This window comes from Pinus tabuliformis, chromosome 5_2 (assembly GCF_031772625.1).
Source record: "Pinus tabuliformis cultivar Carrire ecotype Pingquan chromosome 5_2, CPIR1, whole genome shotgun sequence".
Lineage (NCBI taxonomy): Eukaryota > Viridiplantae > Streptophyta > Pinopsida > Pinales > Pinaceae > Pinus > Pinus tabuliformis.
In genome coordinates, this window is record NC_142306.1 from 361,742,846 (window position 1) to 361,770,386 (window position 27,541).

General features: G+C 35.1%; 1 pseudogene; it reads right to left on the reverse strand.

Annotated features, from left to right (window-relative positions):
* Positions 1-2,986: 2,986 nt before the first annotated feature.
* On the reverse strand, positions 2,987-26,853 carry LOC149158966 (shaggy-related protein kinase epsilon-like; annotated as a pseudogene).
* Positions 26,854-27,541: the final 688 nt, after the last annotated feature.

The window sequence follows — 27,541 nt, forward strand, 5'->3', positions numbered from 1 at the left end:
TAATTTTGGCTACCGATAGTGTTTTCCCTGTTTTTGAGGGTTCCACTCATGCAATTGTTTTGGTTTTTTAAACGATTTTTAAGAAGATTTCAAGGCTTAGAGAGTGTTCTAGGATCCATTTGGATCACCTCAACATCAATAATTTAAATACCATTTTTCTCTAGAAAAGCAAGAAACTTGAACAAGCTAGTTTTCTTCATTTTGGTGATAGTGGCCAGATGACCTATATAAACAAAGAAAATAAAATGTTACCATAAAAAATAACACTTTAAGAACTTAGTATTCAACCTTTAGGAAAATCTTAGGCACAATTATGCCAACTAAGTTACGTGCTAAAAAGCTTAGGTTGTAGATAACTTGTGAAAACAAATGGAAAGAAAAACAACATACAATAAATAATATCAACATATAATAAAATATGTTCAAACATCTTACACTTTGACATATTAGAAATTAATAATATTTGCAAAATTTATTGCACTTTAAAATAATTTTCAAAACAAAATGTATGGTAAAATAAATATATTGAAAACCAACAACAAAGTATTACAAGGTGATGAAATGATTCTAGGAATATTTCAGATACTAATAACATTTACCAAATTTTCTACATTTTAAAATTAATTTCTGAAAAGAAAATGTGCTAGAATAAACATATTGAAAACCAAGAATAGTAGACTGTAAAGAGTTTTAAAAACTTACAAGGTAATGAACTGTAATTCTAGGAATATTTCAAAATTTGATAGACAACACTGATTCTAGGAATATTTTAGAATTTGATGGATAGCAATTAGTTCAATCATTTAACCTTGTTTCTATCTGTCAAAGCTTTTAAAGCAGAAATGTGGATAAGAATGCCCCTCACAAGGCACTCCTTATTACTCTTATAGAGAGAGTGGATAAACATCTTTGTAAGCAACCATGATTTTTGAGTTTCAACTATTGTTAGACATTTATAGGATATGTCAGTGTGCTTCTTGTGTCATATTGATAACCACATGGAGATAGATAATACATGTCCTTAACATCATGTTCTTGGAAAGATGTCACTGCAACATTGTTCACCACACCTGTCAGGGTCATCCATGGATCTGCTAATGTGCATAATACATGACCATATTAACCTTGCAGTTTTTACACCATTCGATTGCACCTTTAGAATGTCAAGGTTTTTTGGATATTGGATTTCATAGACCCATGTTTAGATGAATCCATGTCATTTTGCAATTTACCTAAAATGTAGTCAAATAAAATTGTATTTCATTGCATTGGTTCCTTCATTATGATTATGTGCCTAAAAATTAACAAGGTTAATTGCCTTGATTACAAGTGATAAGAATAATGTGTGTTTCTCTGTTGGCCATCCAAAGTGGATCAAATATTTCTCCTATGTTTTTCATTGAACTCTTAAAGATTATACAGTACATGCAAAAGCAAATTTAGTGTATGAGTTCAGACATTGAAGCAACATTGTTATCAAATATTGGTTTAACCTTGTAACTGTGGTATATCTTATACAATATTTGATACTAGCCATATTAATGAATATTTATATTCAGAGTTTTAATCAACTGTTTGATGTTGAAATAGACAAGGCCCTGAAATACTTGGATTCCTTCTGATTTTTTACGATTTAATTTAGTAATTACTAATTTGATTTTGTCTCAATTGAAGGCACAAAAATCTAGGTTTTGCTTGTGGGTCTTATTCTAAAAGTAGACTAACAAACCATACCTTCTTGTTTCCTCTGGTGAATATTCCATGAAAGAAGGTGGAGCAATTGTTGTGCTTTTGGCCTTCATGGTATGCCCTTAAATAATTCGACCTGTTCAATTTATTTTTGCTTTTAGTATTCAACTCCTTTACCATAGTCAAGGTAGTTTACTTTGTAAGATATGTAAAGTTATGTGAGTGATGAAGGTATTATGTTCAATTCACCCATTGTCAAGGTTGTGTGCCTTCTTATGGGATAGGGCGGTTACACCTAAAAGTTAGGTGTCTATAGTGGTAGCCATCAAAATCTGTCAATACAATTACTTTGGGAAAAAGAAATTCAAGGAGCCACGATTATGCCAACTTAAAATATGTACTTTTTCGAGCCTAGAATAAAAGTCATTATCATGCTCAGTGTTGAAGAAACAAAGTTTGAACAACCAATTTTGTATTAGAAACTTAGATGGGCTATACATAGATTATGGTATCTTTAGTCTTCAAATAGGATAGCTCTGTTATGACAACTTATAATATGCAATATGCATTGTTTCTATCCTAGAAGAAAGTCATTATCATACTCAACAATGAAGAAACTAAGTTTGAACACCCAGTTTTGTGTTAGATGGGCTAGGTGTAGATTAAGGGTGCTTTAGTCTTGGAACATGATAGCTTAGTTAGAATTATTGGTTGCCTGATTGGGGCCACCTACCCAACTACCCCTTTGTAGCAAATATTTTATATGTTTTTTGGATAAGCTTGTTGGCAAAGTATGTGATTATTGGCCTCTTGTTTGGAGCCAACCATGGACTTTGAATTAGAAATTTCATGTATCTCTTCACCTATTTATAGACATTAAGAAAACAAAATGATGGTATGTAGATTTTTGATCTTGCAGGTATTGCTAAGGAGACTAAGTTGGGCTTGGGGAAACATTCCCTTAAAGTACAAAAAAAACATGCAAAATATTGATTGGCCATTATATCCCATTTACTTAGGTTGGAGTACCATCGAGGGATGAGAATGAAACAGAAAGTCAATTGATGTTATTTGTGTCTATAAAAAATGAGGATTTTACAATCAAAGGACACTAACATCAAAGTGGAATCAAGAATCAAACAATGAGGGTAGCTCTAAGGAAAGGGAATCAAACAACAAGTGGGAGATATAAGCTATTTTTTCCTAAGGCATTCACACTAAAGCACAAAACAGGGAGGCATAATGGAAAATGCAGGGATCTGACCTTATGTAGCATGAACACATAGAGACTCTGATGCTATGTTGTCATATACTCTATTGCTCCAAAAATAAGTTATGGAGCATGATAATAGTGAGAACATATGTATGATATATTTGGCTCACCCTTAACCTGTTATAATGAGCATAATGTTATTGAAACTAAGAGTAGAATAAAAAATTGCCAAAAGGAAAAGCACCTAACCTTAACCAAGTAGCAGACCACCATAACGTTCCTTTCAAATCACAATGCATTGATCTCTAAAGATGCAGATAAGATAATATTCTAAATAAGGTTGGAAAATTCAATAACTCTCACTGCAACTCCAATAAACTATCAAAACTCTCACCAACACTTTTTCACTTCCAAAGTCACAGAGCTTAAGCTGATGAGTGTGAGGATTGACCTGTTGAAGGTTTACTTCAATTAATGGAGGAAACAATAAAAGGAACCCTACATCATGATAAATAATGAAAACAAGCAACATGATGCTTAAGTGACATACCAAAATATTGTGGTTTTATGTCCCTATGACATACTCCAATACCACCATGAATATAGGCCAAGGCCCTACAGATCTAAAGCCAAAAAATTCAAATTAAGATATTTCAAAGTATAGAAGAAAATGGCCAAATCATTTTGACAACAAAGGGCAAGAAGTGAGGATCTCCAAACCTGATAAGTATATAATTTTACATAAAGAAGAGGCACTCATTGATTCATCCTATTGTAGTGGTTTGCTACACGATAAACTGTCTTTGGTACATATTCCAACACGTTATTTTGATAGATCTCATCCTTATCGATGGTTGAAAAAACAAAAATGCTTCAGCGAGACAATATTTGGATGACCCAAAAGGTGCATTGTTTGCAGTTCACAGTTCTTATATTTTTTGTTCTGCAGAACCTTTTTAATTTCTATAGTCTCCCTTGTCTCTAAGCATTCAGCTTGGGTAAGGGAGAAAAAGTATAATAAATGTACAATACGCTTATTAAATCATGTTAAATGCATTATCTATGACTTCTCATTCCTAGTATGAGAAAAATAAGATACTTCCACAGGGTAGTTTGCTGGAGTTGGTCAAAAGCCTTACTTGAAAGACAATTCCAAAAGATCCAGTTCCTACCACATGTTCTGCCATGTAGCTTATGGTCTAGAATTATGAATATAAAGATAGAAACCCATACATTATTGTAATGTGGTTATCCATATAATCCACATGCCTCACTTGAGTTGTGTATAAATACAAAACTCAAGCTCTCATTTATATCATCTCATCATGTGATCTTCTTCATCTAAAATACCAAGTGCTATAAGCCTTACGAAACTTGATTTTGGCATTTTACTCTTATGATTAACATTTATCTTGGGTGCACTTGTGTATTTATGTTTTTAGCACTTGTGCTTGGATTTTGCAATCTCTCTCTAGCACATTAAACCTTTATCTCTCTAGTGCACTTGTGAGGATGCTATTTTAGGGTTTGGGGGACAATTGGTTCCATAAGTTCTTCTGTTGACCTTTAGAAATATCAACACCTATTTGGAAAACCATACACATTTTTCCATTTGGGGAGCTTTTCTTATAGTCATTATGTTTTTTGTGATACAATTAGAAGTTTATAAAAGAAAAACCTATAATGCATACTAATTTATATTGTTGCACTGCCCTCTACTATAGGAATAAGGTGTATATACAATGTGGTTCTCAACTGAAGTGTACTAATATGAGTCCAAATTTAAATGTATGGCTAGGGGTTAAGGAAATAAGGTATAAGAGTAGGCTAATTAGGGTCCATATGAAACATGAAAATGGATACTAAAGCTACACTTCAATTGATATATTTCCAAACATTATTCATGAATGCATAATTCAGAGCCTATTGCACAACAAATTCTTTATGTCCCATAAAATCATTGCAACTTACAAGGAAAAACCATTAAGAGGATGATAAAAAAAAAGAAGAAAAAAAGAAGATGGGTAAACTATTATGCTTTTGAATCAAGATAAAGTCTGTAATAATTACTCCATTTGGAAATAAACAAGGAGATTGATGAACATTTATTTAAATATCATTGACAAGAAAGTCCTCAAATTTTGCAATATTTATGGATTTGATGAAAATAATGAAATATATTAGAGATTCAAAGTTTTTTTTGGCTAAGACTTTGATTATTAGGAGCAAACAAACAAAACTAAGATGCATGGGATATTACATGATCATTCTTGAGACATCTCAAAAGCCTCGATCACAATAAGGCCATACCTAAGACAAACTGGGTATGTTCCCTAAAGGCCCCAACATCCCCACATCAAATATATGCATATAAAAGTAAAAGTGATATTTCCATGGGTTATCCACACCAAGAGCAATAGGGTTTTACCCAAGTGAAATCCAATTAGGTGCACAAAGTTGTAAGCTTCGCCGAGCTGTAGAAATATTCATCTTACCTTGACACACTTTTAAAGACATGAACATCACTAAGAAATTCTGGCTAGAGGTTAAAAAGGCCAAATTTGGCTATAACCTGAAAGCTATAAAATCGAGATAAACCTAAAATATTGAAGGTCAGACCTTCTATCCTTTCAAATCCACTTACTTCAGGATTCATTAATAAGGATGGTGATTCATTGGCAACAATTTTCAACAACATTGGCATTGGTAAGGATTTGACATGTTGGATTGTAAGCTCAGACCTGAACTTGAAGCCATTCAAAAGTATAAGGAATCTCATTTCTTACTTAAGGATGGGTTACTTATGTCCATAGTGTATGGGCATGGCATGATTCAGTATTCATGGTCTAGGGTCCACTAAGGATTGGGATTGGGTTTTGCGATATAATTTCTATTGTGGTCCAATGCATTCAAACTGTACTAGTGAATAAGAATCAAAATCAAGGAGAGATTTTAAATTGCTTTAAAAAAAATGACTAATGCAACAAACAAGTGCCTATAATTAGGATTGGATCTTGTCAAAATCTATTTAACATGATCTCAATACACATAAATGAATATATCCCTATTTGAAATAGTTTTAAGTAAAAAACAGAGCTTAGAATAGGAACATGGAAACACAATTTTTTCCAAAAGGGAACAATTATCAAAATCACTTCTCAAAACTGCAATAAATAGGTAAACAAAAAACGTTAGTATTTTATAAATATGGGAAAAAATGATATATAAAATTGAATAGAAGACATGAATATCTTATACAACTGATTATTACTTTTGTAGATGACTAAAATTCTTGATGGGTAATTGCAATTTTTTTTCAATAATATCCAAATTAACATAATGATAGACAATAAACTGACATTTCTAATAGACAACATAAACTTGGGTAGACAATAAGGCCTCACAATTTATGAACAATCAGAAAGCTTAAACTATGTTCCATTGAAGTTAATACAAGCCACTCCATCCACCCATCAAATTGATAACCCATATCTAAAAATTCCAGGAGTTATACACAGCAAAAACGATATCATTAAATTGACTTATTCACAAGTGAAATCCATGTGTCTGCACAAATACTCACAAAAGGCATCACCGATAAGTTTGGTAAGAACTTGGAAAGATATAAGGAAAATCAAAATCAATGAATGTTTAAATTGTTTTCAAAATAACAATTTGTGCAACAATGCTTGTACAAATGGCATTTGGTTGGAATCTAATTAAATTGATTTCAGTTTCAGATTCGCCAAAGATATCCCTATTTGAAATAGTTGATGGAAAACACAAAGGTTAGGATATTTGAAAAGGAGAAATATAAAAAATTCTGAAAGTTGAAAAACTAATCAAAATTAGTGAATTCTTAAAATGTTTTTAAAATAGGAATTTGTGCAACAATGCTTGTAAGAATAATATTTACTTGAAATCTAGTTAAATTGCTTTTAGTTACATCACCAGAGATATCCCTATTTAAAATAGTGGATGGAAAACACAAAGGTTAAGATACTTAAAAATGAGAAACACAAAATTCTGAAAGTAGAAAAACTACCAAAATGGTTCTAAAAAATTAAAACGCCCATAAACAGGGAAGAACATGATATTAGGATTTTCTAGACGTGGGGAATTATTTATATATAAAATTGAATCAAAGACATTATATAATAGATTATTATGTCTGTACATAACCAGGACTCTAATGGAAAATTTCAAAAAATTATCTTCAATGATCACCAAATTAAAATAACATAAAACAAAGACTAAAACTTGTGGTAGGCTGCGAGTATAGGGAATTGCAAATTAATGAACTAGATGACAAAAGGTTGATACAAAAGATCAGATAAGATAATTATATTATCATGTATGTCAATTATATACAAGATAATCAAAATGTTTATGAGGAAGTGATAAGTCACAAATTCTCTCCAACTTCAAATTATTTGCAAAATACTTGAATTTCCTTCCATGTCATTGTTGGGCGTAGGATTCCCCTAAGGGTAGTTTTGGGGCTTAAAGCCCAGATTTTGGTCCAGTGTTGTAATTCCAATGTAAAGACTCCGCATTTTGTGGGCTCAGAGCGCGTAGTTGTTAAAGAGTCATAGGGCTGTCTGCCCTTATTTTGATAATGTAATGTCAGCTGTAGAAGATCTACCCATGGTCCGCAGACCATGGGATTGTATAAATAGAGCGAAGCTCTAAGTAAATAAATATAATCTAAGATCAAATAATGAAGATGTATGCGAAATAGTTCTGAAGCGTAAGTCTAAGTTTTGATTCATAGCATAGGTAGAGGCTTTGTAGTTGAGTGCGCAGAGGCCTAGTAGTCCGCAGTTAAGTGCGCAGACCACTGCAGCTGAGTGTGCAAGGTGAGTCGAGTCTGTAATCATTTGAAAGTATTAATAAAGAGAAGTTTCTATCATTTCTGCATCTTTATTTCCTATTTATGCATCTGTTATATTGGGTATGAATTCCACTTCTAATGCTTATATGATGTGCGAATGTGTATAACTGTATTGGTTAAGTGAAAGCAAGTAGGAACATTTGTTTATGCGAAGATAATCAAGATATGTCAATAAGATAAGTAAGATACTTAGTCTAGTTTGGGAAATAGCACAATTCGCTGCCATATAAGCGCGAAAGAACTTTAGCCCCTGGTTAGGGCTATGTGAAAGCCGATTGTAACAGATCGCGAAGGTACTAAAGGATAGACCAGAGTGCAAAGCACCCTGCGCGAAGGCAGGTATAGTTGGAATAAACCAACATCACAACCATCTCAAGGGTGCGAAAACTTGGTTCCAGCATTCCCTCATACTGCTTCGGGTGAGACTTCAGTCCACGCTTCGCGGGCTGATGCCGAAAGGGCCAGTAGTGTAGGGATTTGTTTGTCTAACTAACGCTGAACCTGGGTCAGGCCCCCTCAAGCCAAAAGTCATCATAGTCCTCCTTTTAAGTGTCCAATGATGCTTCTATCTATAACCAACCTGAATAATTGGGAAAAACAAAGGAAAAATGCAACAGTGGAAGTCTCATAAATTGAACTTGACAAGTAGGGTAGTTTTCTTTGAGCTTTTCCAATTATTCCAATGGTCAGCTATGTTTGCATCATTTGACATAATGGAGCAAGTAGAAAAATAAATTCAACAATTTTTATGGAAAGGTGAAAAATCTAATACAAATAAGTTCCATTTAATCAATTATAATATTGCTACTGATATAGGAAAGAAAGATCTATCATTAGATAATATTGCTTTGGGAACCATAGGAATATGTATTAATACTTTTTCTTTGAAAAAAAAATTGTTAAAAAAATACCTCCATGGCAACAAGAAAAGATGTTTAGATCAACCCTTGGACAATAGGAATGGATCTCTAAACTAAAAACTATGTGAAACAATTACTCTTTTAATCTAGTCTCAAAATACTCGAATTCATGGAAATGGAAAAATGATTAATATATGGGATGATGACATCGAGGTGAAGCTTCCCCATGATGTCATAATCCCTCTAAAATCACTTGAATTCAAGGAAATGGAAAACTAGTTAATATATGGGATTATTACATCATGGGGACGCTTCCCTTTTGGCATATACAAGTACCCTCTATGCCAGATGATTAATCAAAAGATCAAAAAAATATTTGATTTGTCCTTTTGGGATGAGTAAGACATCAACATTGGAAGTTGATTTCTCATCCAATTTGATCCTTTTCCCTCACCTCCAAGGTTTCTCTTGTGAATAAAACATCTCTAGAAAGTCAGGGTTAGAGAATCAATGGCTTTGAATACTCAATTAATATATAAATCCCAACGCATGAATTTCCCTTTGACTCCTTGTTCAATAATTTATAAACATATTTGGAGGAGAAATGGGTTGTTGAAAATCAACATTTTCTATTGAAATGGTGCAAAGGAGACTAATAACAATAGAAAATCCATAAAAGAATGGGATCCAAGGGCCTTCATGTTGTATTTTCTATGCTTCATAGGTCGTGAATCCATAACACCGTTTCTTAGATTGTCCCTTCTCAAAACAAGTTTGAAATCTTTCTTTCAAGGAAATTAAGCACATTTTCAAGAAAATGGTTTCCCCTAGCTCCTGGAATGAAATCTTCAACTCCTAGCCTAAAAAATTATGCCAAAACATTTCAGAATCAAACCATTCTTAAAAGAGCCTAATTGACAATGCCTAAATTTGTGTGTTGGTAATTTTGGCTTACAAGAACATAGTTATTTTCCAACAAGGTAACATATCCCCTACAACAACTGTTGCTAAAACTTAGTTATTTTCCAACAAGGTAACATATCTCCTACAACAACGGTTGCTAAAACTTGCAGCCTCTTAATTGAAACAATGAAAGTTAATTGAGTGAAAGGTCACAAATATGTTGCTACAAGAGCAATACAAAAGGAAGCTACAAGATGCTTTTTTTGGGGGTGCTTCTCAACCTAAAACCATCATCTCAAAACCTAGATAATGGTAGAATTGGAAAATTCATCAAGAGGTGGAGGAGGAGGTGTTCTAAGGTTCATAACTCTCTCATATAAAATTTGTATGCTTTTAGATGGGGCCTCAAATGGAAATCCTAGGGTGGTATGTGTAGGGAGGACAATTTTCAAAAAGTCTATTTTGAATGGGGGCCAGATAAGACAATCAATAATTAGGCAAAGATATTTTCTTTATATCAAGGGCTAAAGGTTCTTGACCCAAGGTAGATAAGGGAGTTAATTTCCATTCGATATTTAGAAATAACCATTAGACTCATGCACTACTCCTCTCTATCTAATGGAAGTCTAGAACAATTCACTTAGTGAATCTAGGAAGGCGCAAACCAATTTGAATCCATAAGCTTTTCCATGTCTTAGAGAAAGGAATCATCAAACTAGGTGTTTGTCCAATGAAGCCTCATGCTTGACTTGTGGAACATTGAGGATAAATGGGGGGTATCCTTCTCCTTGGTTCCTTAACACAAAAATTTAATCACTAATCCAAAGTTACAGATGCCAACATATAGCCAAGCCACATGGCACATTGACTTTAAGACAGAATATTAGAGTTCGAAAGGCGTTACAACCTCTACACCATCACAAAATCCAACCTTTATGGAAGAGAAGCTCTATCAATTCAAATTTATTGTAACTCCAAGTGAAGGTGGGATAATGGATCCTGTCGTGGGTCGAGGTGGTTGACTTCTGAGTAATTTTCCTAAGCCCGGGAAACACTTCAATTCATTTCAAGTGTATCCTCATAGGTGGTAATCCTGACAACAACTCTCCTCAATTCATGTTCAATGAATTCTTGGAGGCGTTTTAAACTATTTCTAGCTTAAAAGATGAGTATCTCTGTCAATGTTGAAATTGCTCCTCTACGTTCTTTGGTTTCACACTGACAGTGGAAGTGTGGTTCACAGAGGAAAGACTTGAATTAGGGGATCCATGGTAGTTTTATTTAGAGATTGGAATGCATAATAAGCCATAACCATCCAAGGTGATGTGCCCTCTATGAGATCACTGACATTAGTTGTGTTGTTCAAAGACAAAAGACTCCTTTTGAAAATAATAGGACCTTTATTTTCACTGCAATAGGAAAAATTCATGCCTAGGAATAAAATCATAGAAGTGGGATTTCAATTATTATGGAAACTTTGATGCAGTAGAAGAGACAGATGGAAAACTTAAAGAGGCTGAGTTTTGTGTTCTGCATCAATAGGCTTCAAATTAGCTAGAAGCCCTCATTTAGCTACCTCCAAAATCAGAATGTCTATTGGTTTAGGTGTAGAAGAAAACAGTGAGTACGAATGCCCTTAATTAACTTCAGGTCTTCTCATGTTTTGTAAAGTTGGTGTTTTTTGAGGTTTATTTTTCAAGCTTTACACAAACAAAAAATTTTATACATCCCCTGCAACGGATAATATCACCTTTTTTTATAGTTATTTTGCAAGATTTGTGACAAATCTTAAACTAATTTTGGAACAGTCCACTTTTTGTATTATTATGCTAACCAGTGAGAGTGCAACAACATTCTAATTTAAAAATTAACTGTTCTTGTTTTAAATAAACAAAAACAACATTACATACAAATTAGGGTTTGTAAAAGACATTCAAACACTCAAGTAAGAATATAAATCCACAAATTTTGTGGCATTGTTATTGTGTTTTGTTGAATAACATGACTTCAGATTTATTTTCAAGTGCTTGAAGAACTGCAGAATAACCCCTTGGACATGAAATAGTTACTGAAGGGTCATTTTGCTAAACATGGTAAGGAAATATTTCCAATGCATGTTGAAGAGAATGGGTGGCTAGAAAATATTTTTGAGTTTTCCAAAATTTCTGCTCCTGCAAAAGTATTGTAGTAGAAAACATGGGGTCTGAGACTAGTTTCCATCAACACAATCTAACAGGGATAAATGAAAATAACCTTAGAACCAGAGAAAAGACAAAAGAAAATGACATAAATCTCGAAATAGAACCACTTTATCTACTCAGATCAGAACAAATTTAAATTATCTAAGGATTTAGGATTTTAAAATCTTGAAATATTCTGCAAACCATTTGGTAACCCTATTATAAGATACACTACATCCCTGTAAATATTTCTAACTGCAGTTTTGTAGTATGGTTCCTCGTTGCAAGTGGATAGCTAGATGTGATGAGAATTTGTTTCAATATGTGGTTCACAAAGTAACATTCATTACTCCATGAGATATAACATATTTATGTAAGTAACATTCATTACTCCATGAGATATAACATATTTATGTTCTTTAGGTGGGATCATTTGCACTTGTCTTGCCTCTTTGATTTCACATAAACTAGTTTTTGGCCATATGATATCAGTTCATATGGCCCAAGTTTAATTATCAAAAAAACTTCAAAATGTTATATCTTTCAAGCAATTTGCAAGTGGAATAATGTTAAACAAGTAAAATAAACCATACTACAAAATGGCATGGATTCTAGACAACGTAAAGGTCTGTTGATCATCTGTTCTTAGATTGGATGGCGAAAACAACTCAAGTGAGTGTTCTTTGTTTGAGTTTTTCTGTGTCTTTTATAAGTAGCCAACAAAGTCTGACTCATCAGTTAGACCAACTGTAACTCTGGTTCAAGACAAACTTGGAGGAGCTAACTCAACTCGGTTTGCTAAAGAAGTAAAGTTTTTTGTGCATTCGATTATGACTAGGAAAAAGGCGGGTAACACCACTGCATCAAGTCGAAAAAGATTGGGGCTCTAGCTTCTGTCAATTTCTAAAATGTTGTAACCCATTCTTATTACGTTGCCACACTCTAATTTATTTTTTGATAAAATGCTTCAAAGCTTTCTTAATATACAGAACTCAATTTTTCCCAAACAGAGATACCCAGTTACATCTCCAAAGCAGAAAAAAACATTACGCTAAAACACTACAACTAATTTAAATCTCGTAATATACTTGTCACTTGTGGATAAATGGATAGGGACTTCAAACCTCTTTATCAAATTTTGTTTTTGTAAGTTTTTCTTCAAGAGAGGAGCATATTTTTGTCAGTACGGAAATGGTCTTGCTTAGATCTTCGTCCTTCAGTGCATCCTCTGAACAAAACCCTTACATTCTCAAATTTGGTGACATGATAAAAACTGAACAACACCCTTCAACCATTGACTTTTAGGCTGCACATAGAAGTAAAATTAAAGAAATGCCCCCAAAAAAACCTGTTTTCATGTGTTCCCTTCTATCATTTGATAATCTGTTTTGCAGTCGTTCCTTCTGCAACAAAAAACCATCTTCCATCTCCTGAAACCAGCGAATGCAAGCTCAAAGTTTCTTGATATAGTTCGTAATTTTCTAACATTTCCCTTGTTCGAACCAAACCCCACAGAAGTATGAGATTCAAAGACTAGCTGTAAATAACTTAAATTAGAGCCTACCTTGTAATCGAACTTAGTTTTACCCTCATTCTTAGGAGTTCCTCGACATCCTCTTTAGAAATCTAGGCCAATTCATTGTTTTTGTTGGACGATCTGCTGGGAGTCGTAACATGACCGAGATCATTGGTTTCTTGCCCCATATTTACCAAGGAAACTACAATGCGTATCCTCAACTTTGGGTTTGCCATCACCATAGCACTGAGCAGATCACAACTTATCTTCTGTCGCTTGTCAAAGGATATTTCCGCATCGTTTTCCTTCCTCTACATTAAATATATATACAAATCTATTCACACTCTAAGAATTTCGACCGTCTCAGAAAGTATTTAGATAAAAAAGAGGATGCATTCCACATCGTAAACAGTGTAGGTTTGAATCCCCACAAAATCACAAAAATAAGAGATACATAACAAGCATTGCAGGATTAAAATGAAATATTAAAATAATTGTCCAGAAATGAAAAATGCAGAAGTCCGGTAAACAACCTTACGTTAATAGGGCTATTCTCCCAACTAGAGATTTGATTTTCCTTCCGCTGGACGTTATGCTCAAAACGCAAACTTACAACACAGTTTTCTTGGCCATTTTTGCCTTGAATTTTTTCCAATTTTTTCACAGCCTACAGGCCTTGCCTTGCGCTCTAAGTTTTCACCAGGTATGCTCATAAAGTAATTCAAAATTCCCACTTTCTTCATCCCCTATCCATACTTTGAATGCTCATGGTAGTGACAATGTGGAGGTCCATCTGGGGCCTATGGGTCATTTAGAGTCTGTTGATACATCCCCCAGATGCATTAACCCACGAATTCGCTTGGGTTCACAAACATGTTCTTTCTTTTGGTCCCTTCATCATATTCCGGCTGGGCCTGTTACTATGGACCGAGCCCCAATATATCAAATAAGGATATGTTGATGGGATATATTGCAAGCTATCCCCGTGTCATTCTAAATAATCCACATACTAGTTTTTGACCCTCTTCCTGTTGTTCCATCCCCAACCAATTCGATGGTAGCGATCTCAAATTTTTAGCCCAGAATCCCAGCATGAACTTGTTGCCTCTCACTATATATAATGCGACAAACTATCCTACTAATATTTCCATTATTCCAACATCTTCCATGAACATTAGTGTGAGGAGGAAAGGCAATGGACGTGGGATAACAAAAAATATTAATTTACAATCCACATCTAGGCAACTACACTTTTTGAGTGACTTAGATCTATATGATATCTCCATTTTTAATGTTGCATCTACACAGGTTCTTATAGGGAAAAGCCCGTTTCAAGGGTCCAAAGATGAACATATTACCCCTCAACATCATAGGGTTGGGGACTTTTCCATGAAAATGTCCCTCAAACACCTCATTCAGTTAATGAAACAAGTGATCATCCTTATCCAAAAAACCATGGTCTTGAGTAACCAGGCTCGTAAATACTTCTTGTCCATTTCCCCTCAGTGGTATATTGTTTCGAAGGATTTGCTGGGATTATTGGGGGAATAATTACAATGTGGGATTTTTCTATCATTAATGTTTCAACATACACATGTTTTGCAAGTATCTTGGTATCTAGTTTCTTCAATGGTATGCCTTAGTACATACAAATTCCCAATATATACACTCGAACCGGGATCGTAAGGACTTATGGGATCATATGGATGTATGTGGTGTGCTGAAATTGGATTCCTTAATCCTTGCAGGGGACATGAATCTTACCATTTCAGGGGCTGAAGTTTTGGGGATCTAGATGAAAAATGGATCCTTTGGTAGATGTTTTTAACATTCTATTCTCTGATAACAACGTGGTGGATATTTTCCCTATTCCCTTGTTTCCTACTTGGAAAAATGGGAGGGCTCCTTCGCACAACATTGCAAAGAAACTAGATCATTTTTTGTTATAGGAGAATCTACTGGAACTATTGGGCGTTATCAGATCTTAAGTCTCTCCCGTGATCATATCAAATCATGCCCTCCTTATACTTCAGTGGCGAGGAGATAGGCCTTGGTCTAGGCTCCCGTTTATGTTCAATCACAATTGGCTTGAAGACCTGGCCTATGTGCATTGATATAAGTAAGACATGGACTGATATTTTTGGGTATCCTAAGAGGACATGTATGGAGTTGGTAACTTCTAAACTAAAGTTTTTAAAAGGGGTCGTATGCAAGTGGATTTACTCAAAAGAAAGCACTCATTAGGGGAATTTTGAGGTCTAAAATGGGCCTCCTACAAAAAATGAACAACCAAAATAAACTTTATAAGAACCAATAGGATTCAAGATGATGATGTCAACCACGGGGGATGATTCACCATTTTTGAAGTAAAAACGTAAAAGGATTAAAAAATAATAAAATAATAAAACTACTTTTTTAAACTCGTATTTTCAACATATCTCCCTAATATTTTACTGAAATTTCGAACATGAGTACTCATTGGATGCAAAATTTAATTCCTCATCCAAGGAGAATCCAATTTTGCATACTTTTGATGGACCCTACTACACAAAAAATGAGAAATACATGAAAAAACATGATTGCAAACATAATTTTCATGTATTTTTCATTTTTCGTGTAGTTTGGTACATCAAAAGTATGCAACATGGGTACTCATTGGATGGGGAATCAAATTCTGCATCCAACGAGTATTGTCGCTCGAAATTTGAGTAAACCCATAGGGAGATAAGTTGAAAATAAGAGTTGAAAATATTGTTTTTTATTTTTTCCCTCTAAAATTTGATGATGTAATCTAATATTATTTTATTATTTCCACTATTATTTTATAATTTCCTTAGGAGGCCCATTTTAGACCTCAAAACTCCCCTAATGACATAGGAAGGAATTGAGACAAACTAATTTTTAGATGACTTGAATAAGGATCCTAGGGGCTCCAAATATCTTGTCATTGGAATAGAAATAAAGGTTAATGGTGTTGGAACAATGAAAGAGACACATATTATAGATGATGGAAAAAGAATAGAGGCTAAAAAGTTGGGTGATATGGATTGCATGTGGCGATAAGAATACGCAGTTCTTCCTAAGATTTGCTACTAAAAAGAGACAACAAAATACCATTTGGGAGCTTGACAATGGGATGGGAGGCAAAGTTGACAGTGGAGTTGTAGAAGAGGGTGGTGGAATATGTTGATTTTGAGACCCAATTTCAATATACAAATTATTTTCCCCAAATGTTCTCAGAACATGATGACCGGTTGGTTGGAGGGCTTGTTACCATGGAGGAAATTTACAAGGTCATGAAAACATTCTCAAGGGAAAAATACCCCAGTTCAAATAGTTGGACGTTGATATTTTCATATATTTTAGAAAAATTATGTGTCCTTATCTGCTTCAATTGGTGGAGGAGTCTAGGACTCTAAAAAGAGTGTCTGGTGATGTCAATGCTACCTTCATAGCTCTGATTCCCAAAGCCTCATATCCCAAGACAATTTTATATTTTAGGCCAATTTCGCTATGCAACATTGTGTATAAGATAATCTCTAAGATTATAGCGAATAAGATGAAGAGTTTCCTATGAACACATATCTTCCTTGAACAATTTGACTTCCTTAAAAGTAATCCTTGAACAATTTGGCTTCCTTAAACATAGACAGATACAAGATCTAGTTGTTATCACATAGGAAGCTTTACATTCCATCAAATGTCGAAGCAAGGAAGCCATCATTTTGAAATTGGATCTTCACTGAGCATAATATTGTGTGGATTGGGCACATCTGTGCTTGATTTTGCAAAAGATTGGACTATCAATGGGTGTGGTTGACGGGATCATGGTATGTATCTCTTCTTAGACATATTTTGTTATTATTAATGGTGCTCCCTTTGCCTCCTTTCTTGCCTATAGAGGCCTCAGAGAAGGTTGTTTGTTATCTCATTTTTTGTTTTCACTAGTTATTGAGGGTCTCAATAGGCGGCTCATGGTGGAAAAATCTAGTGGTATTCTCCCAAGGTTACAAATCAAGAGACATGTACTTTTAACTCATTTAATGTTTGTGGATGGTAATTTTCGTTTCGGGCAAGTTTCGGTTGAAATGTGGGATCACTTTCAACACATCATATCATCCTTTGGATAGGCCTCTGGACTTACCATGAATTCACACAAATATGAGCTTATATATGCATCGATTGAGCTTAGAATCGTTGAGGAGATCATTGGACCTTTGAGTGTTAAGAATCATCCATTGATATCGAGTTTTAACTACTTGGGATTCCGTATGAAACCAAATAAATACCTTATGGTAGATTGGAAATGGTTGTTAGACAAATTTATCAGTCGACTATGTAGATGGACATATAGATGGTTGTCCCTCGGAGACATATTTGTAATGGCCCAATTATTAGTTTTACAAAACATTGCGGTGTACTAGTTGAACTTGTACAAGCTTCCAAAATCGATTATTAAACACATTAATTCTTTGTTTGCAGATTATACATGGTCTGGCTCTAAGGAGGGGCAGAAGATCCATTTGACTATCTTGGACTCTATAACTAGGGAGAAAAAAAATTGGTGGATGGGGATAAAAAATACTTCAATTTTTTGTTGGGCTCTACTATCAAAGAAATTTTAGAGGGTTATTTTTGGGAATGGTATATGGACAAAGCTTATCAGAATAAAATACCTTAGGAACAAGAGTCCACAGTATTGGATGAGGCTGGGTGCCTCTAATCCTTGGTTTGGATCTTACATATGGAAATTTTTTATGTTGAATTGTAAATGGAACATTAATAATATTAGATGGCACATCAGTTCGAGGGCTAGTGTTATGATTGGAATAGACCCTATATATGGATTGGAGGATGTGGATATGTTATCAGATTCGATCATTAACTCTTTAAATGAACAAGGGATCTATTACATTGCACAATTACAGAAGGAGAGCGATCCTTTATAATTATACCCAATATGGAAAGATTATGAGGATATGGGCATTGATAATGCCTCTTCCAACTATTGGAACAGGTACATTCAACAATTATCTTGAGTTGGCATTTCTTTAAATCAAGAAGGGGACATAACATGTTGGTAGGTTGACAAGTTGTCTGGGAATGCTTTGGTCAAAGGTATATACATATACATCTATTCAACACTAGATGGGTCATAGGATAAGTGTTTGTTCCACAAGGTATGGAAATGTCATATCCCCACAAATATATTTCTTTTTGGATGGATGGCATGCAGGAACACAATTCTCACCTTGGATAACATATGCAAGAGGGGCTTTCAAGGACCTAGAAGACGTAGCTTATGCCACAATGACTCTAAAGATGATTTACATTTACTTATCCAATTTCATTTTGTGATGGGTACTTGGTTTTATGTCTTGCAGAAGCTTAGGATCAATGTGAGTTGGGGGTTTACATCACTAGATGAATGCTTTAAACACTAGTCTGAAATGGAGATGGAAATACGTAAACTTCCTTTTTTTATTGTATAGCGAATATGGAAGGGGAAAAACACCTCTATTTTTTATGGATGTATATACAACATTGGAAGTTCGGGAGCAAGTATTTGTGCCTTTTATCTGGAATATCGAAGGGCTGCTATCAACAAGATACACTCAATTTTGAGGAACAAAAACTATTCGACAACCTTTCGTGTTAGATATTTTGATGGTGCAACAATGAATAACAATTGTGGTTGTGGTGCAAGTATATACACAAATGAGGATCACATTTATCAATTCAGTTGGAATGGAGGATAGGGGACTAATAATAGAGCATAAATCCTCACTTTGTAGGGAATTTTGTACTATGCCAAACTCTTAAAGTTGGATGCGACCAATATATTTGGAGATTCCTAGATAACCATTGATTGGATAAACAATGACACTTCTTTCACCCCTCCACTCATTTTCAATTGGATGTAAAGTATACTAAATATTGAGGAGTTTTTTCGATCGATTTCCTTCAATCATTTGTATAGGGAGTTGAATTCGGTCGTAGATGCCCTGTCTAAGATGTTGGGTGTAGAACTTGATTATCTTATGTATTCAAAGGTATTGCCACATTGGACCCCAGTTTGTAATGGGGCAGCAATGTCGCCCATAAAATATTCACTGCAGGAGGGGGGCCGGGTAGCTGCGACCTTTGGGAGCCACAACCCCCTTGAAGCTAAAAATAGATATAAAATTTCCTTGTAAAATGTTTTAATTTTGTAGTTAATTTGGGTCATTCATTAGGGAGAGATATGACAGTAGAAGTTATGTTTAATTTATGGTTTTTTTCCCTAGAAGGCAACCCCTCGCTATATATGAGGGAATTGTATTGCATCTATGTAGATTTGTATTTCTGAGTGAGGAAGAGAGAGGAGATTGAGAGTGAAGAGGGAATTACAACGGATCTGCTGTAGGTTGTATCTCTTCAGTTTACTAGATAATATAAAAGGAAGGACTGGATGTTTCTCCGTGGATGTAGCCCAAACTAGGTGAACCACGTATATCTGTGTCTCTCTTGTTTTATGCATTTTCTGTGTTTATATTTCTGCAATATTTTATGTGTTCCATTGCTCTGTAATATATAATTTTTTTAACAACTGGTATCAGAGCTGAAGGTCTATTTGGCTGATAAACTCGTAGGAGAGAAGGGTTCCTGGTTCGAGTGGGAGCAATGGCGGAAGATGGTATGTTTAGGGTCGAAAAATTTAACGACCAAAACTACTAGCTATGGATGATGCAGATGGAATATTATCTGTATCAGAGAGATCTGTATCAACCATTGAGTAGAAAGGAAAAGAAGCCGACGAGTATGATAGACACAAAATGGGATATTCTTAACAGAAAGGCACTTGGAACAATACGGCTATGCCTAGTGGCATTGGTAGCATTTAATATTTCAAAGGAAACGACAATAGAGGGTTTAATGTCGATATTGGCCAAACTATATGAAAAACCATCGACCTCAAATAAGGTATTTCTTATGAAGCATTTATTTAATATGAATATGTCAGAAGGTGGATCTATTGTTGATCATTTAAATGAATTTAATACAGTTACCTGTCAGTTGAGTTCTGTAGGGGTTACTTTTGATGATGAAGTTAGGGCTCCATTATTTATGTTCTGATTGGCAGAAAGTTGGAATGGTTAGTTATGGCCATTAGTAACTCTGTCTCTGGATATAGTACTTTAAAGTTTGATGATGTTGTTGGTGCAATCCTTTGCGAGGAAATGCGATGGAAAAGCTCCGGTGAGACATCAGGTTTTGCTTTGACTGCAAAGACTAGGGAAGAAAAATGAAAAGAGGAAAGAGCCCTGGATATCGCAGTAAGTCAATAAAAGGCAGATCCAAGTCCAAATTGGGGATAGTGTGCTGGAAATGTGGGAAGAAAGGACACCTGAAGAAAGACTGCTAGTCTCAGAAAGGAAAAGAAGGAGACGCGCAACAAGAAAACAATCATGAAGCGAATGTGATAGATGATGTTTTGCAAGATGCTTTGATTCTTTCTTTAGAAAATATTATTGATGCCTGGGTGGTAGATTCAGGGGCCTCATTCCATGCCACACCTGATAGGAAACATTTTCATGATTATGTTCAAGGAGATTTTGGATAGGTTCTATTAGGTGATGATAAACCCTGTAAAATCATTGGAATGGGTATAGTTTTCATAAAACAATAGAATGTAAATCAATGGCTATTGAAGGAGGTAAGGCATGTTCCAGATCTAAAGAAAAATCTTATTTCAACAGGGCAGTTGGGAGGTGAGGCTGTGTGACTACTTTTACAAATAAAACCTGGAAGGTCACTAAAGGATCCCTGGTAATAGCAAAAGGAGAAAAGGTTGGTACATTGTATTTATGCAATGTATTTCTAATTCTGTTAATGCTTTAACCTCTACAGGAGAAGATACAACATTATGGCATCATAGGCTTAGGCACATGAGTGAGAAGGGGATGCAAATTCTTCACTCAAGAAATTTGTTGCTAGGTTTGAAGCATGTTGATTTAAAATTATGTGAGAATTGTGTTTATGGAAAACAGAAGAGAGTTAGATTCCTCAGAGCTGGGAAAGAAAAGAAGAGAGAAAAATTAGAGCTTGTGCATACAGATGTATGGGGACCTACTCAGGTATCATCTCTTGGTGGCTCTCGTTATTATGCTACTTTTATTGATGATACAACCTAAAAAACCTGGATTTATTGTATTCAAAATAAATCTGATGTATTTGATACTTTCAAGAAATGGAAAGCTTTGGTTGAAAATGAGACAAAAAAAGGTTGAAGTGTCTCAGATCAGACAATGGAGGTTAATATTGCAGCAAAGAGTTTGATAGGTACTGTTTAGAGAATGGAATTTGTAGAGAGAAGACAATTCCAGGAACACCACAAGAAAATGGTGTGTCAAAAAGGATGAACAAGACAATAATGGAGCGTGCAAGGTGCATGAGATTGCATGCAGGATTGCCTTTACAATTGTGGGCAGATGTTGTAGATACTGCTGTTTATCTAATAAACAGAGAGCCTTCAAGTTCCTTGGATGGTGGTATTCTAGAGGAGTCATGGATAGGTAAAAAGGTAAACTAATCTTTGTAAAGACTTTTGGTTGTGAAGCCTTTGTCCACATTAATAAAGAAAATAGAACAAAGCTTGAGGCAAAATCAAAGAAATGTACCTTTATTGGATATGGTGTTAATGATTTTGGTTATCACTTTTATGATTATGAAAAACACAAAATCATTAGGAGCAGAGATGCCATATTCAATGAAAAGGTTTTGTATAAGGTCAACTGCAGGAAAAGAAACAGGAAAAAGAAAAGAAAGAATACACAATGCTTGACAAGATCACAAAAAAAGTGATGGTGTTTAAAAACCATAACGATCAACATCTAGAACAACAACCACAACAACAAGAAGCACCTCAAACACCTAAAAGTGGTGTTAGAAGATCTACCAAGATAAGTAGACCCCCTGAACGATACTCTCCTTTATTATATTATGTATTGTTGACTGATTTTGGTGAACTAGAATGTTATGAACAAGTAGTACAGGTAGAAACTAGGAAGAAGTGGGAGCAAGCTATGAAAGAAGAGATGGACTCCTTGGCACATAACTAGAATTGGGACTTAGTCAGGTTGCTTGCAGGTAAAACAACATTGCAGAATAAATGGGTTTACAAGTTGGACAAAGAAGATGGAGGTAGAAAAAGGTATAAAGCTAGACTTGTGGTGAAAGGGTTTTCACAGAAAAAGTGTATAAACTTTGATGATATATTTTCTCCTATTGTTAAAATGACTTCAATCAGAACTATTTTAAGTCTAGTAGCAGTTGAAGATTTTCATCTTGAGATGTTAGATGTAAAGATAGCCTTTCTCCATGGGGATTTGGAGGAAGAGATATATATGCAACAACCACAAGGATATGAGGTAAAAGGGAAGGAGAAACTGGTGTGCAGTTTGAAGAAGAGCTTGTATGGCTTAAAATAGGCTCCAAGGTAGTGGTATCTAAAATTTGATAGGTTTATGTCTAAACAAGGTTATCCTAGATGTCACTCTCATCATTGTGTTTATCTCAAAAGGAAAAATGATGGAAGCTATATTATATTGTTATTGTACATGGATGACATGCTTGTTGCAGGTTCTAACATGCAGGAAATAAATGTGCTCAAAAGAAAATTGGTGAAATCATTTGCAATGAAGGATTTGGGTGCTGCAAAGCAAATCCTTGGTATGAGAATAACTAGAGACAAGAAGAATCGCAAATTAACATTGTCTCAAAGTGAGTACATAGAAAAGGTGTTGAAAAGGTTTAATATGCAGGATGCAAAACCAATTATTTGGCTAGCCATTTCAAATTAAGTAAGGAGGAGTGTCTCAAGACTCAGGAAGAAATGGCTCATATGTCTAAAGTTCCATATGAATCAGCAGTTGGAAGCTTAATGTATGCAATGGTTTGCACAAGGCTTGATATTGCACATGCAGTGGGAGTTGTAAGCAGGTATATGAACAATCCAGGAAAAGAACATTGGATGGCAGTGAAGTGGATTCTCAGGTATTTGAGGGGTACAACAAATCAAGCATTATGCTTTGGTGGTTCAAACATTTCTCTATAGGGATATGTTGATGCAGATATGGTGGGTGATAGAGATAACAAGAGGAGCACAACAGGATATATGTTTACTGTAGGTGGAACAACTGTCAGTTGGGTCTCAAAACTGCAAAGTGTTGTTATACTCTCAACAACAGAAGCAGAGTATGTTGCTGCTACAGAGGCTAGTAAAGAAATGATTTGGTTACAAAGGTTTCTGGATGAATTGGGTATGAAGCAGGAGTTGGGTAGGTTATACAGTGATAGTCAGAGTGCCATACATCTTGCAAAGAACTCTGCATTTCATTCTAAGACTAAACATATACAACTCAAGTACCATTTCATACGGTCAGCGTTGGAAGATGGATAATTGAAGCTGGAAAAGATACACAGTAGCTAGAATCCTGCAGATATGTTAACAAAAGTTGTAACTAGGGAGAAACTGAGAATCTAATTAGTTTCAATTGGTCTTCAAGTATGATGAAGAAGATGAGAAACAACCAGCTCCAAAGTGGAGTCATTGTCCAACGAATGAAGTAGCGGTGGAGTTGCTATAATTAGTCTCCAAGTGGGAGATTGTTGGGTGTGGAGCCTGATCATCTTTTATATTCAAAGGTATCGCTGCATTGGACCCCAGTTCATAATGGGGTGGCAACGCCGCCCATAAAATATTCGATGTAGGGGGGGTCCAAGGGGGGCGGCTGCTAAAAATAGATGTAAAATTACCTTGTAAAATGTTGTAATTTCGAAGTCATTCTGGGCTGTTCATTAGGTGGAGATATGACCGTAGAAGTTATGTTTAATTTAGAGTTTTTTGCCATAGAAGGCAACCCCTCGCTATATATGAGGGAATTGTATTGCATCTATGTAGATCTGTATTTTTGAGTGAGGAAGAGAGAGGAGATTGAGAGTGAAGAGGGAATTACATTGGATTTGTTGTAGGTTGTATCTCTTCAGTTTGCTGGATAATATAAAAGGAAGGACTAGATGTTTCTCCGTGGACGTAGCCTAAACTGGGTGAACCACACATATCTGTGTCTCTCTTGTTTTATGCGTTTTCTGTGTTTATATTTCTGCAATATTTTATGTGTTCCATTGCTCTGTAATATATAATTTTTTAACACAAGAATGGTTTGGCCATGAGTATGTGACATATCAAATACTTTGTTATTAGGTGGGGGATACACATTAGATTGGGATTCATTAACTGGTGTTGATGCTTTATCTCCAATTTTTTGTTTATTACCTAAAGGGACATTGTTGGTCTTCTGCACACCCTTTTTTAGGTCTTCTAATTTATTTTTTGTTGCTCAACTGATGTGAAAACTTGTTATATCAGTTGGTATTTTTCATAATTTTTGGTCACCTATTTCTGGGTCATTGGGGTATGGGTGGTCTATGTATTATGGATGGTCTGTGCCAACTTGGATACATCAGGGATTTTTTGGTTCCAAGGCTTATTGTTGATATATGCATAGTCTCTATACCTTGCTGGTAATTGAGTCTACCTACCTAATCTCCTTGGTAGCGGACTTGCCTCAAACCTATCTTGCTCACTCTTTAGTGGACTTGGATTGCTGATTATATTTGCATCACTTGATTCTTCTTTTTTGCTGCTGCTAGTGCACATGGATATCCTTAATTTCCTCATTGTTATCTTTAATCAACAAAGGCATGTGCCACTCCTCATAGATTTTGTCTCTGTTCCCTTCATCAACTTGCTCACAGAATATAACATCTCTACTTGCAAATATCTTGTGAGTAGATGGATTAAATAGTTTGTATGCTTTAAAATCAGAACAATACCCGAAAAATATGCATTTTATGGCCTTAGCATCCAATTTCTTCATATCCTCCTTAGGAATATGTGCAAAATATTTTGAACCAAATAATCTTAATTGACTAACTGCAGGCTTAAAACCATATAAATCGTCAAATGTAGTCTTAAGATCAAGGGTCTTCGTTGGACTCCTATTCTTTAAATAGATTGTAGTATTAATAGCTTCTACCCAAAAACCATTAGATAGGTTCTTACCTATCAAAATGCTGCATGCACACTCCACCAGAGTTTTGTTCTTTCTATCTGCAACCCTGTTCTGTTGTGGAGTGTGAGGTACAATAAATTTTTGAATTATTCCATGGTCCCTAGAACATTTGATGAATTTTCCAAGCTTGTATCCTCCCCCTTAATCCGAGTGGAGAATTTTGATGACCTTCCCTATCTTATTTTCAACCATACTTCTAAATTATTTAAAATATTCAAAAGTATGGCTTTTCTTTTTGAGAAAATATACCTAGGTATATCTTGTGCAATCATCAACAAATAATTAAAATTAATAATCTCCTGCTAATGACCTTGTCTGCATCGGTCCACATATATCAATGTGCACAAGTTCGAGTATATCTCTTTTTCTTCCATTTAAATCTGAGGGAAATTCATCTCTGTGCATCTTTCCAAGTGCACATCCTTTACAATCAACATTTTCTTTTTTTAAAATAGGGAGTCCATTAACCATACCTTGTTTTTGTAGCAGCAATAAGTCATGAAGATTGATGTGTATGAATCTTTGATGCCAAAGATTCTCTGCTATCATAGTTGTTGAGTTAAAGCTTGGTGTGGCACACTTTTAACATTCAACCTGTACAGGCCTCCAACTCATATCCTTGATGCGACTGATTTATGACGATCTAACAAATCATTTATGACATAATAAATTTTATAAAATTCTACCTTCAAGTTCTGATATGAAATCATAGAGACAGAGATCAAATTATTTTTAATACCTGGTACATACATCACGTTCGGGACGTGCCTGATATTACCATAAGGCAATATCATAGGATTGTCTCCATACCCTTTAATATGGTATGCTATGTCATCATTAAGGTAGATATTAGCACCATTTTTAGTCTCTAACCAATGCTTATTGCCTGTCATGTGAGTGGAAGTTCCAGAATCCACAAACCAAGTTTCGGCCTCATCAGTTTCAACATAGAGAGCAGAATTAGACACAAATAGTTTGAGATCATGATTCTAATATTTGTTAGCAAAGTGCCCTATATGTATCTTTTGTATGTGTCAAGCTTTATCAATATTTTTTCTTATAACAATTTATAGAAATGTGACCAAATTTGCCACTGTAAAAACACTTGGTTCCTCAATCATTTCTAGTTGAAGACATACCTTGGAAAGACCATTTCTAGGGTGTACCACTGCATTTCTTTCTTGCTCTTAGTCTCCCTCTGAAAGGCTTTTTCTTTGCCATCAATGCGAGATCTACATTCTGAGGCTTCAGATTCATCCACCTCTCTTCTTCCTGCATCAAGATCCCTATCATCTCTTCAAAGGTGGGAGCTTTCTCCCTCACTGACAGCCCTGTAATGAACATCTGATAATCATCATTCATACCATTTAAGGTAATCGTGACAAGATCAGTGTTGGACACTTTCTCTCCTATATCGCCCAACTTATCTCTCAGTTCTTTGATCTGAGAGATGAATGAAACAACTGATTCATTCTCCTCCATTCTGATAGAGAGAATATTACTCTTTAGGAATAATAAAAGATTTGTATTGTTTATCTCATACAGATCCTTGAGAGTCCCGCAAATATCATTGGCAGACTTACACTCTCTGATGTGAGGGATGATGATGTCCTTCATTGGCATATTCAACAAAACCTTCGCTTTGTTCTCTCCCTTATCCAAATCTTGGATTGCTGCTGCTGTTCCTCCTCCAACTGTAGTCGGATTCTGTTTGTTCCCATTTAAAATTTCCCACGCACTTGAACCCTCAGGCAATGTCTACAATTTGAACTTCTAATTTTTGTAGTTAGACCCATCGAGTTTATTTCTCTCATTCAGGTACATTTCTACCATATGGTTATTCATTGTGACAGGATCGATCTATGGATCCACCACATAATCCACAATCTCCAACAATCGATAGAGATGCTTCCAATGATAAAAAACAACACACAAGAGCAACCTTACTATGATCTTGGCCAACAACAAAATTGGATACACTAAGATCGAATCAAGTGACTAAGATCTATGGTTATATGAAATTCCATAATAGAACACATACTAAAACATCAAAGGATCTCGACATCTTCAGATCTAAACAAATTGCATCGAAGCTCCAAAACAAACAATAGCCATGACAATGATCTATACAATGATGCAATGATCTTAAACAAGCATCATTAGGAATTCG